The sequence below is a fragment of the Monodon monoceros genome, unplaced genomic scaffold (assembly GCF_005190385.1).
Source record: "Monodon monoceros isolate NGI ecotype Baffin Bay Population unplaced genomic scaffold, NGI_Narwhal_1 Super_Scaffold_1, whole genome shotgun sequence".
Classification (NCBI taxonomy): domain Eukaryota; kingdom Metazoa; phylum Chordata; class Mammalia; order Artiodactyla; family Monodontidae; genus Monodon; species Monodon monoceros.
Genome location: NW_021703765.1, coordinates 7,818,685 through 7,827,604, shown reverse-complemented (window position 1 = coordinate 7,827,604; position 8,920 = coordinate 7,818,685). Strand labels below are relative to the sequence as shown.

Sequence of the window (8,920 nt, the reverse complement as noted above, 5' to 3'; positions counted from 1 at the left end):
TAAGCAAAAGAATCCATTCTGAAAGAGGTACATACTCATGATTCCAAGTTTACGACATTTTTGAAAAAGCAACTCTATGGAGACAGTAAAAAAAACTAGTGGTTGTCATGGATTGGGAGGAGGAAGTTATGAATAGGTGGAGCTCAGAGGATTTTTAGGGCAGTGAAACGATTACATATGATACTATAATTAGATGGATATATGACACTATACATTTGTCAAAAATTCATCGAATGAGTGAATCATAGTGTAAACTGTAGATTTGGGGTTATAATGACTTGACACTGTATGTTTATCAATTGTAACAAACACAGCTGTCCCTCAGTGTCCACACGGGATTGGTTCCAGGGCCCCACAGATATAAAAATCTGCAGATGCTCAAGTCCCTTATACAAAATGGCATAGTGTTTGCATAAAACCTATACAAATACAGAAAACAGAGTATGTAACTATTTTTGTGCAAATTATAGTGGGGATATTGAGGAAATTTTCCAGTTCTTTCTGAGGAAGAGCTATCTCCTTTGCAATAAAAAACAGTTTTAACTGTAAGCATTAGCAGCATCCATCTACCATGAGAGATGACTGCAATTTACCACTCTGGAAGTTTACCATAACAGGTGCTGCCAGGGAAATCTTCTTAGGTACACTCAATACACTGGAATCTTAGTCTGCTGTGTTAATGTGATACTTGTATCCAGTAATACTTTTGTGCCTTTAATTAATTACAAATTAAAAAAAATATTCTCTCTGCTTCCAAAGAGTATGAAAGTAGGGAAAAAAAGCGTGGTACAGTGGCAATACCTGACAAACACTCCCTCAGCCAGGTGGTCAAGGTCAATCAACATCAACGGTGCTAAATCCCATTGATGGTGTGAACTCTTGGTATGCTGTGATGAGAATGCCACTTGACCTCTTGTGGTCTTCCTCCTCAAACACATAACCCGCATCTGATCATAAGAAAAACATCAGACACAACCAAATTGAGGGACGTTCTACAAAATATATGAGTACTCCTCCAAATTGCCAAGGCCATCAAAAATAAGAAAAATCCAAGAAACTCTTACAGACCAGAGAAGCTTAAGGTGACGTAAAAACTAAATGAAATGCAGTGTCCTGGATGGGACCCTGGAACAGAAAATGGACTTTCGGTACAAACTAAGGAAATCCAAATGTAGAATGGAGTATACTTAATAGTAACGTACAAGAATTGTGATTTCTTCATTGTGAAAAATGGATCATAGTAATATAATTCATTAACAGTAAGGGACACTGGATGAGGGGTATACAGCGACTCTCTGTAATATCTTTGCAACTTTCCTAGAAATCTAAAGTGATTCTGAAATTAAAAGTTTGCTTAGGGCTTCCCTGGTGGCGCAGTGGTTGAGAGTCCACCTGCCGATGCAGGGGACACGGGTTCGTGCCCCGGTCCGGGAGGATCCCACATGTCGTGGAGCGGCTGGACCCGTGAGCCATGGCCGCTGAGCCTGCGCGTCCGGAGCCTGTGCTCTGCAACGGGAGAGGCCACAACAGTGAGAGGCCCGTGTACTGCAAAAACAAAAACAAAAACAAACAAACAAAAAAAGTTTGCTTATTTTAAAAATCACTTAACCCTTTAAATGGGAGCAGCAATATTCCCTCTAGAGACAAATGTGTTATTAAGAGATGTTTTATTCTTTGACATTTATGGAGGAAATACGCTCTGAAATCTCTTTACTAACATTTTTTTTTCAACTTGCCTGAAATCGCTTGGATTTCATAATTTTTAAAGACTGGGCGAGAGTAACCTTAGCTATTATTTCTTCATTTTCCTACAGCTTTGATCAGTGGGTGTATTCTCAGAATCACATCTGCTCTTGTCATGGAAAATGCATTGTTCATTGGCTTCCTTTCCGAAAAACTGACAACGTTTGAGTAATTGCCTCATGTTTTCCAGAACGTTGTGAGACCAACACTGAGTAAGGATATATATCAAAAACAGAAGATAGCAAATGTATTTCAGTGGGGTAACCTGAATAAATGGAGAGAAGTCAGGAGAAATAAACAGTGATGCCTTTATCGGTGACATTTTAGCAAAGGTTATCTTAATATCCTACCCAGCAACATCTGTGACTGACACTAGTGCCATGTTTGTAAATGTAAAAAGTATACTAGTGAAGAATGCACAACAAGAACACAGAGGATTTCTTGAAAATGAATGGCCTTGATTTCTTTAACCACATTAAAAATCTTGCTTACCTTTACAAATGGTACCTTCATTACCTGAATTTTGCTAAATATAGAAGGAAGAAAATAGTCATATACATTCATGAACTAATTCAATACACAATATTCAGTGGTTCTTATAAATTTTTTAAAATGTATATTTAAATAGTACCAAATGTGAACAAAAGAGATATGTAATATAATCAACCAACAGTTACAAGACCTGGACCCTGGATCTGTTTCCTTCACTTATTAATTGTTTGGCATATGACTGTAACAGTGATCTCTCACTACTTCTCTTTTCATCTAAAACTGGATGGTCATACTCCACCTGAATATATCTCAATGCCTCTATAAAGATCAAATGTTATATAGCATCTTTATGAGAAAATATAAGACCTTGGATATCTACTTGGGAGTCATCAGTATCAAAACTATATTTAAAGCCATGATACTGGATGAAATAATTCAGAAAGTATGTGTAAATAGAGAAGAGAAAAGTTACAAGGATTGGTCCTTGCTTCAGTTCATCTTTTAAAAGTCAGGAAGAAGAGAAGGAGTGAGGGAAACAGATGAAGGAGTAGCAGTTAGTGAAGTAGGAACATCAGAAGAATGAAAAAGATTGCAACTGGACTAAATGCTGCTGAGAAGCCAAGAACCATGAGTACTAACAAAGGTTGTGGTTTTGAGGACATCTACAAGTACTGTTTCAGTGAAAAAATAGGAAAGTGTAGTTTGAGGGAAAAATGTGAGATATGGGATTAATGTATCCATAACTATTTTGAGTTTTGTTATAAAGAAGAAAAGAGAGAAGAGGTGGTAGTTAGGAGGGGTAGGGGGGTAGAGCAATGAGATCAACACAGTTTTGACTTTTATTTTCTCTTTTTTATATAGATTTACATTATAGTATGATGTATAGCATGGTATATGTATACCTAGCTTTCTACATGTATATGTATGTGTGTGTGTGTATAGATGTATATACACCTATGTCTATCTATACTTGCACCTATACCTATATTTTTCTATATGTAGATAGATACAGATGAATAGATAAATAGAGAACTTGATAATATAGGAGAAAATAAAGGAAATCTTAAGTTTTAAGCAATTAAGCAAGAAAGGAGAGGATATAGTAAGCATTTGACCTCAGTTAGGAATAGGTAAATTTTATTATATTAATTTTCTATAATGGCTGTAACAAATTGGCTTAAAACAGTACAAATATCTTACGTTTCTGTTGGTGAGAAGTCTGAAACCATTTTCACTGGGATAAAATCAAGGTATTGGCAGCGCTGCTTTCCTTTCTGGAGGCCCTAGGGGAGACTGCTTCCTTGCCTTTATAGCTTTTAGACATCATCCACATTCCTTGGCTTGTGGGTCCCTTTCTCTTTCTTCAAAGCCAGAAATACACCATTTCACTCTGACCATTCTTTCACAGTCACATCTCAGAGCTCTGACTCTCTTCCTCTGCCTCCCTTCTCCATTTTTAAAGAAACCTGTGATTAGACTGAGCCGACTGAGATAATCTAGGTTAATCTCCCCATCTCAAAGTCTTTGATTTAGTCACATCAGCAAAATCCGTTTTGCCATGTAAAGGAGCACATTCACAGGTTCTGGGGATTAGGATGTGGGCATCTTTAGGGACCATTATTCTGCCTTCAGCATTCACCTATTATAATAGTAAGAAAGACAGTAGAAACATAGTAGGGGGGAAATGAAGTAGTTCTTATATTGCTGCTGATAATGCATCATTGAATTATGACTCAGCTAGCTGAAAGTGATCAGAGAAGAAAGAATGTTGGAAATTTGAGGAAGGTATTAACAGTACTTTGTCAAATGGGAGAGTGATTTGACTAGGTTAGTGTCAGCAGTATTTTCTTAAATGTCACTTGATGTTTGGGATAATAAATTTAAGGGGAGACTATTCAATATTGTTGTACATTTTCCACATTGGATTTCAGATGTTTGTATCAAGTAGGTGGATATTTGGGTTAACCAAGTGGGCAAGACGAGAAACAAGGCACTTGATGATGTAAACAAGAGAATGTTTATCATCAGGGACAATTACACTTCAGCTGGGAAAAAAAAGAAAGACTATATGGGTAATAATGGTCACTAACACGGTTGAAAAGAGATTCTAATGCAGTTGAGCAATTTTTGAATTGGTCATGTATTATTAGGGTATCCAGAGAGACACAACCAACAGAATATGTATATAAAAAACAGAAGTAATAGGGGATATAGATAGATGATAGATACATACATAGATAGACAGACTTTATGAGAAATCGGCTCACATGATTGATTACGGAGTCTGAGAAGTCCAGTGGTCTGCCATCTGCAAGCTAGAAACCCAGGAAAACTGGTGGTGAATTCAGTCCAAGTCCAAAGGTCCAACTAATGGTGTAAATCACAGTCCAAGGACAAGAAAAGATGAGATAAGATGTCCCAGCTCAAATTGTGAGGCAGGAGAAAAAGGGTGAGTTCCTCTTTCCTCCACCTTTTGTTCAATTCAGGCCTTCAACTGATTGGATGATGCCCACCCACTTTGGGGAGGATGATCTATTTTACTGAGTCCCCTATTCAAATGCTAAATTCATCCAGAAACACCCTCACAAACACATCTGGGTACCCCATGGCCCACTCAAGTTGACACATAATATTAACCATCATGGGTCAGTTCCAGGAGAAGAGATCAGAAAAGTAAAGAAAGCGTGGGATAATTCAAATTTTAAAATAGAAAGGGCTTAATTATTATTAAAAGTAAAGGCCAAGGTATGATCTTGGGAGTAAGTGGTAAAACTTGGTAGAGAAAATATGGTCAGAAGTGTGGAAGTAAAGAAATCAAGAAGCTACGTTTATGTTGCTGTTTCTATGTGTTTATGTGTTTTTGTACAAATGCGTGCATGTGCATTTTTTCTTTCCTTTCTTTTTTTTTCTTTTTCTTCCTGCCTTCCTTCCTTCCTTCCTTCCTTCCTTCCTTTCTTTCATTGCTTTTATAGTTTCCTGGGAAAAAAGAAGATTTAACATAAAGTCTGAAGTATCTCAAAACTTGTTGTTAACATCTATTATGCTTGAAAAGTGATCTTTAGGATTTAGTTTCCTGAAATTTTTTAAGTTAATCTTCATGGAGGTATTTTGCACTAAGAATAGTTCTAGAAGTTATAAAATGGAACATCTGTGGTGAATACATTAATATCAAAAGTATGCTAGTTCATTGAGTCACTATGTTGATGTGAGGACTTTAGTCTTATTTTACTAATTTGTGGAAGACAGAAGTTTTTGCTATAATCAAATCATATATGAGGACTTCATTCCAAAATGAGGCACTAAACAAGTATAAAATTATCTAATTGGGTTGCTCACATCTGCTGATGGCAGTTGCAGGGCACAAGTAAAGATGTTTTTACCTTGACTCTCAGTTCAGTATCTGCCAGACTGCCTGAGGCCATGCATAGAACTGGATAAAATAATAGGGCTCCTCTGAGGAGGGAAGGATGGCCCAGGGACAATGAGTCCCCACATAGGACATGACTCATTTCTTCAGCCCCATATCCTTTAAATGCCATCCTAATTAACAGTGAGACAATCATATATCATGACACAACAAGCATCTAGGGACCAGAGCGCCATTTTAAAAACAGATGATTTCTTAGTTCATACTGAGGCATTAAATTCTTTATATTACTCCTTTTTCTTAAATAAAGACATTATTGATATCATACAGAATGACACTTTAAAGCTTTACTCTACTATGAGACTAAGCTTTAACCCTCAGGGATAAATTCCATGATTCTCTAAAGTTAATTTATTTTCAAAACCATAATTAACAGTTCACTAAAATCTCCAGCACCATGATAGCAATAGAGCAGCTCCTAAAGTTCCAACTACATGCTCATAAAATTTTGATTACTTCTTGTAATCATGCCATCTGGTAGCTTGATTATAGTTATGTCTTAAAACTTAGTGGGGTCTGCCTGATTTTTTAAGTTTTTTCTTAGTATTCTGAAAACTTAATACCTTAGGAATATAAATATAGTTTTTCATCTTTAAAAATTAAAGTATAAATCAATCATATAGATATAAAATAATTAAGCTGTTTTTTTCTGTATATACTGCATTTAACATTTTTAAAATCACTATTGAATTTAAATTTAGAAGAAAATTACTCATGAGGTGCCAATAAGGGCATTTGGAATATTATAATTTGTCTTCAGTCAAATAAAGTAATTGTAAATAAACTGGAACCTAAGTGTCTTATTTTTAATTTTAGAGAGGCTTAAAATTTTTATACAATCTTGTGTATTTTAAAATAATAGTAGAGGAAAGACTACTTTTAAGAGAATCTGGGATCCATCTACAATTCTCAGGTCAGGCTCTTAGTGGAGTCACTAGGCAAACAGGGCTAGATGAATACAACTCTGGCTACCTCTGCAAGGGCAGATCTTTAGATTGAATAAGGATATGAAAGAAGCATCTGGTGAAAGAAATGAAATGAGACATTTGGTGATATCGGCCCCCAGAGACCCATAATAAATGCCTTGACCACCACCATCCCTAGAGGAATCTGACGTTGCCTGTTCTTCCTGGCCTCTGTCTATGGATGTGGCGTCAAATACTGCCTCTCAGGTGCTCCTGACCCACAGAGAGACATCCTGTGGAGGCATCCACCTGCTATCTGCAAAACTGCCAGCACACAGGGGCGACCACAGCATAGCCCCACTCATGGGCCTGACTCTCTATGTGGTTTCCTGGCAGGCAGACCTCAGTCCCAAGGAGGAAACAAAGGATCTATGTGCCCATCAAAAGAAAATACAAGAACGCTTAAGTCACATCCCTCACAAGACAGAGACAAAGGGAGAACAAAGCAGCACCTGGAACAAAGTAATGCTCCTTTTGGAATTAAAAAAAAATTACACAATTTAAAAATTTCATTAGGTATTTATGGAATAAAGGAGGGTAACTGTAAAACCCCAGGGTTAAGCTTAAAATATTGAGTGGAAAAATGCCTCAAGCAATAGAAAATATGTAAAGATAAAATAAAAGAAAAAATAAAATAAAGTATCTATTTGGGAATAGGTTGACATGGTCTGGTTACCATTATTAAATATTATCTAGAATATTGTAACAAAAGTAACGTGATAACAATTATAAACATTAAGTAGACATAAATTATTTTTCTAATGTTTTGATTTTATACTTAAAAATTCCCAAGATAATTAGAATTTATTAAACTTAAGTATTTTATTAAGTGACTGGATATAAAATAAAGATGAGAAAAATAGTCCATCACACCGAGAGCATAAATTATGATGTAGTTAGAAATACATTTACAGCTTTGCGCAGTGGCAGTATTGTAGCCAATGAGGTTTATCCGAGGCGTGATTATTGCTAATAGAAATACATTTACAGAGTCCTGGACATTTATAAAAGTAAAAACTACTATGAAAAAAAAAAAGGTGTCAACAAATGAAAAAACATTCCATGAATGTGAAAACTTAAAATCATATAATGTAAATTATTCCAAAACTCAATAGTTAAATTCAACACAATTTCAATTAAATTCTGACAGTGCTTTTCTGATTCTGCTTTAACTACCGTGACCTCCTTGCTGTTCTTAAAACACACAGTTTTGTTTTGTTTTGTTTTGTTTTTTACCTCAGGTATTGGCACTAACTGCTTATAATTCTTTTCCTCCATGTATTTACGGAGCTTTTATTTAGTACTTACATACTTCACTCATGTCTTGATTTAGGTGTCACTTCCTCAGAGAGATGGTTCCAGAACGCCATGTATGGAATAAAATCTAATACTTTTCAGCACCTTTTCTTCCTCATATCACTTACCCCTACCTGACCTTACATTTTGTAGTTTTAAAATGAATTTCTCCTCTCACAGACAATAAACACCATGAGGGTGTACGCTTTGTTTCCTCTGCAAGCTTAAGGACAAGAATAATGCCAGGTATGGCATGTGTATTCAACAAATACAGTGGAACAAATGAACATTTTTTTTCCTATTCAGAAAAGCACTGTTGGAATTCTAATTGAAATTGTATTGAATTTAACTATTGAGTTTTGGAATAATTTACATTATATGAATAATAATATATAAATATTATTTTATATATCATTATATATGTGTGTATATATAATCATTATATTATTACATACATATATATATAGATGGATATAATGATACATAGTGAAGCATTAAACATTGTGGTGGCAAAAATCTGGAAACAGACAGTTATTGCCCTAATTTGGTATAACAACACAGTGGAATATTATGCAGCCAGTAAAAAGGAGTTAAATGTAGTTTCATTAGTGGACTTGAAAGGGATTCTGTGGGGGTATATCCAATGAATAAAACAGATATAAAGCAGCATGTATAACATAATTCTATTTTAAAGCAAAAGATAAGAAAATCCCATAAATGTGTATTTATATACATTTGCATACATAATTATAAAAACACAAATATTTCCATATTTTGGCATTACCATACAGATTATTAAAAAACTGTACTCTGTACTCAATATGTAACATTTGGAGAATTTAGATTGTACTGTCTTACTTTAGATTGTATTGGGTTCTGTTTTGGCAGGTAGTTAGTTTATTGGTGTGGCAAGTTAATCCTCTCAAGTCTTGTTTTTAAGCTTTTTAAGGGCAGGCCTAGAGTAGTCATTATTCTAATTGTTGTCTTTCTGAGTTGT

General features: G+C 35.3%; 1 pseudogene; it reads left to right on the top strand.

Moving 5' to 3' along the window:
- Nucleotides 1-7,539: 7,539 nt before the first annotated feature.
- LOC114902265 lies at nucleotides 7,540-7,650 on the top strand (annotated as a pseudogene).
- Nucleotides 7,651-8,920: the final 1,270 nt, after the last annotated feature.